Here is a 5,185-nt window from a genome sequence, read left to right as displayed (position 1 = left end):
AAATTCTTAGAACTAATCTAAGTATAAAATAATGGAGAAATGACTGAGTAAATTAGGGTTCATCAGCTGATGGACTACTATACAGATATTTAAAACAGGGTAACTACCAAGATTAAACACCATGGAAAGATATTTATGATACACCATGGAAAGATATTTATGATTCAGCAAATAAGGGAAAAGAGCAGAATCCAAAGTTATAAGTATTGACCATGTGAAAATAGGTTCATGAAAAAGACATGTTTCTTGATAGTTCTCAGCAAGGTAATTGAGATAGCCCCAGCCAATCTCTAGATCTTGGTATGTAGGATAAAAATCTATTGGGCATCTGCCTTAGATGATTTTGGATGAGTCTTAGGAAAATGGAACAATTAGGGGATTTCTCAGCAGTACCACTGCCAGTTTTCCCTGGGCACTTACATCAGTGTTTATTTGAATGACTTCAATGAGGGTATTTTACTTACCCTAACTCAGAGGCTCACGATTTGAGAGATCGACAGAGGATTCAACATATTATAGTCTTGTTTTGCAGAAATTATTGGGTGGGATTTTTCTGTGAGTAAATGGGGCAGTAGAAATCTCTGCTTACCACTACTTTCCACCCCGACTTTGCCATTTGGCATCTGTCCACCTGTCTTTATTTTAACTATCCCAGCTTATGGTTCATAAAAGATCATAAAGCAATATTATGCCCACAGATTGAGCCCCACAAATAGCATTCACAAATCTCTCCTCTAGAAAATATTACCAAAAATGCCTCAGAATTCTATACTTACAAAATTCCCTTTGCTTTTTTGGTCTGTGTTATGATTTGGGGGGGAAACGGTTTTGCTCTTGTATAGTGAATTCCTATAACCTTTTCCAAATTCATCAAAGGGTAAAGAAAGGAAAGACTGGTGCATGTGAGGAGGGACATCAGCCATGTTCCGAGGGAAAGATTTCACCAGCTGCCAAAGTGGCCCAAAAGAATTTAAAGGGAAGAGACATTCCAAGGAAGGCATAAGCCCTCTAGTTGAATTCACGCTAAAGATGCGCTCTAGTGAGATCTGACTGTTGAAAAAGTATCTTAGAGTCTCAGTATTCCTCTTACTTCTAGCTGAATCCTAGAGAAGAAAAGAGGCTTATTTTGAGGATGTGGTAGGAAGGAAGGCAAGCTACATGAGAAGGGATAGCAGGAGATGTAGGGAGAAACGTGACTCAAGATGTACGTGGGGGTAGTTTGACTTCCAGGGAGAAGTGATTCTTTCATCAGTGCCTGTTTCCATCACTGCAATGCAGTATCTACCCTCTCATATTTTCTGGCAGCCAATATTTCCAAACATCCACAGGGATATATACAAATACTCATTTAAAATATTGAACCATGCATAAATTAAACATCATGTTTTAATGTATATTGAAATATAGTAACATTTTAGCAGTGGTTATATTGAAAGTGTAGAGTGAAAAAGAGAGGTAATGAGGGAAGAAGATACTGAATATATCCAATTATTTTTGTAGGGTATAAAACGTCTCATAGTACATGTATGGTTAACCTGAAACCTTAAAGCATGTTAATTATAAAGCTCAAGTAGTTCTGAGATAAGATATGATTTTGGTTTAGTCCATAAAATAAACTTTGAGTCTGGGGGCCAAGAAAGGATTTTCTCAGATATTGTGTTTTCTTTTTCATTTTTCTTCTTTTTATCAAAAAAGTATAAGGATAAAGTACAAAATGTATGAAAGATGAAAACTTTCTTGTGTCTTTCTGATGACAGAAAGGTGAGTCATTTGCTCAAACGCCAGCCCAGAAATTTTCTCTCATGCATCGTCGAATAAGAAGCCTCAGCCGGGCACCCCTCCAGCTGGTAAGAGGATCTCTGAGTCGCATGATGCAAAGGGGAGGAGCTGAACCTGCAGCCCTCCGTCTCCCCTCCCTCTGGTTTCTGGCAGCCTTTCTGCACACAGATCATCCTCTACCATGATTCTGCACGCAAGTTTCCAGTGCTATTCCCCTCGGCCCACTCCCATTTGGGTCAGAACCCTGAGCCTCTGTAGAGATGCAAAAGCAGGCAGGTCTGGCTCAGTCTCACTATGATACAAAGGAATACGACCTTTAGGTTTCCCTGGGAATGGTTCGTGTGGTTGGCTGAGCCTCAAGATCAAGGTCATCAGTGTGATTCCTGGAAAGAGATGCAGAGTCGTTGTCTCTAGTCTGGGCCAGGTGCCTCAAATCCTAAAATTTTAGGATAGGCAGTGTATGCTGTGGTTCTTGAGAAGGACCAGGCAGGTGAGGAAGTTTGCAGTGATGCATGTCAACACTTCCACTAGGGAGACATGTGAAGGCGTGTGTCCTTAGCTGTGTCACCTAGCTTAGCTGGGTCACCTGAACAAAAGCAGTTCAGCAGCACGAGTATTAGAAATCAGACAAGGCCCAGGGCAGGACAGCCCATGCTCCTCTCCAGGAGTCCAGTCCCAGTCACTTTTCCTTGCAGAGGGGGCAGGAAAGTCCTTCTCTCTACTGTGAATTTCCATTGTGATAACTACACATTTGGAAAGGAATTCAGATGAAGGAAATTCTGTGGCTTCCTTGGTGAAGTAAACCAGTATGGGCCAGAAAAAGGTAAGTAGCCAGTGTCAGAGTAGGAACCCTACTTCCTGTCTCCCCTCCTTAATCATCGTGTAATGAGCTTCTGATATGCAGAAAACCCTGAAGAAATGCAGCAGAGAAGGAAGTGAATAAGCCAACTGCATTGCCTCCAAGCCCGAGGAACACCCTGCTTTGGGGATAAAATTGCAACTCTCATGCCAACAGTTCAGGCAAGGGAACCTACACAAATAATGCTTGGAATTCAATGGAAGAACAGCCCAAAGAGATCTTGTAGTCATTTTTTTTATATTGCCCTCAAAGATTGCCCTTTTGCTTGGTTTGTTTGCTTGCTTGGTTTTGCTCAGGTGATGAGAGGAGGGAATAAATAACCCACTTTCTGGTTCTGAGTAGCATCTGTTTAGATGACACAGAGGGACGTCATCCAGGTAAAAGAGGGTGTGGAACCCTGCTACCTCACACCTCCTTCCTGAGTAAATGAAAAGCCAAGGGCTACCATAGAAAGTAATTTTTGTCCAGCTCTTGGGGGGAGGGAAGTATTTTCACACTCAGAATGTCACACTCCAAATTTTAACCTAGAGCTGTTTCCTGCTCTTACTCATAAAGTGATTCACAAGGTTTTGGTAGCTTTAGCGTCTTCAGAATGGAGGAACCAGCAGGCCAGTGGCCACCTGATGGAATTACACAACATGGCTTATTTTGGAGGAAAGGGAAGTCAGGGTGAGGATCATTTATTTCATCAGCCTCGTGATCACAAAAGTTATCCAGGCTAAAAACAGTCTTTAACCACTCTGCCATTTATACTTCTCCCCCTAGCTTCCAAATTCTCATACTTAAATTCTCTTCTTGTGAAAACTACTTTTGACTTAAAAATTCTTCCGTCTGTCCTTACTTTTCTATCACTTTTTCTCCTCATTTAATCCTTTCCATTATCCAATAATAGAAATAGGAGAGCATAAGGAGTTGAGGAGGTTTCCTAACTCAACCTAAAACCAAGGAGTAAGAAGAAAAATGGAAGACGCTCTTACCCCAGTTTCTTGGCTGTAATTAAGAAACCAGCCTGTGGCCAAATCCAATCAGTTAAATGAAGAAAGCTGTAGGTTGGCCATGTGCAGTTACCACCAGACTGAGGTCATGATGACACTAGTATGGAGGTTTGACAAAGGAGACCCAAAGATCAAGAATTTCAGGATCTGATTTAAAAAAATTCTTTTTAATTAAAAAAATTAAAAAAAATTTTTTCAGGATCTGACAGTAAGCCCTAGGAAGACACTTGATCTGGTGAAATAGCTAATGCTTAGGAGGTTACTGTGTGCTGAGCACTGTTCCAATCACTTTACGCATGTTAATTTATTTCATGCTCTCAATAAGGCTACCAGGTATTTACCATTATTATCCCCATTTTGCAGATGAAGGAAACAGAGGCACAAAATGGTGCCTGTGGTGGATGTGGAGAGGCACTGTCCTTCAAAGGATTTTCTCCCTGGCTGCCTTCACCTGTCAGTGGCTTTAGGCTCTGCCTCAGCTATTTGGCCTGAGGTCATAACCTTCCCAGGGCAGCCTGCATTGGACAGAGGGACAAAGTATAAAGACCCAGCCATTGCCCCAAGAATTATCCCAAGATGGAACAATTCTGATGGGTAATAGTCACAACGGAGCTCCCTGCTTGGTTGGTAGAAGATTTTATGAGCCTGTATCACATTTTAACTTCCGCCTCAACAAGGGTGACTAGCCATCCCAGTTTGCCCAGGACTGTCCTGGTTTTAGCACGGAAAGTTCTGTGTGCCAAGAAGCTCTCATACCAGGCAAACCAGATGGTTGGTTGCTTCGGACCAATCCTGCTTCCTTCCCCTTCCTTCTAAATATATTGATCCCTAATAATGATTTTGCACCACAAACTCCATCTCAGTGTCTGCTTCCTGAGAAACCCACATGGACAGTGCCCTGATCACATCACAGACAACGGACCTTCCGGCATCAGACTGTGTGTTCCTAATCTCCAAGCTTCTGGAGATTATAAAAGTGTTCTGGTAACCTGAATGGTGTACTCAACAGAGAACAGAGGAAGATTCTCCAGGCTCCATACAGCCCAGGTGAAATACTTCTCAACAAGAATGAAAGTAGTTCATGTTCTTCAATATGCCAGGCAATGAGCTCAAAGTGCTTTGTCTGTGAAGGAGGTACCTATCAATATCCTTATTTTACAAATGAGAAAGCTGAGGCTTAGAGAATTTACTTGCCCTAGGATTTTAACCTAAGCACTCTGCTTCTAAATTAGAAGTTTAGATAAACCTGAGTAGCTTAGCATTATAGAATGGAGAGAATTTTTTTGGAGTAGAGGTATAGAGTGGGTTCAGTGAAGATTCTACATTAAAAAAAAAAAAAAGACCCAGAAACATGGCAAGAGGTTACAATCCAAGTTATTAAAAAAGCTGAAAGAGTTTAAGAACAGGGATGTTAAATATTCAGATGTAAGTTGTTTATGTTGCAGTGAAGTAAACCTCTGTCGCTCTCCTCATCTTCTCGAGCTTTCCCAAATCTTCAGTGAAGTTTAGCACAGAAGAGTCACACATTCAGTATGTTTGTAAACCACAAAGG

The sequence above is a fragment of the Balaenoptera acutorostrata genome, chromosome 14 (genome assembly GCF_949987535.1).
Source record: "Balaenoptera acutorostrata chromosome 14, mBalAcu1.1, whole genome shotgun sequence".
Lineage (NCBI taxonomy): Eukaryota > Metazoa > Chordata > Mammalia > Artiodactyla > Balaenopteridae > Balaenoptera > Balaenoptera acutorostrata.
This window is presented reverse-complemented; position numbering follows the sequence as displayed.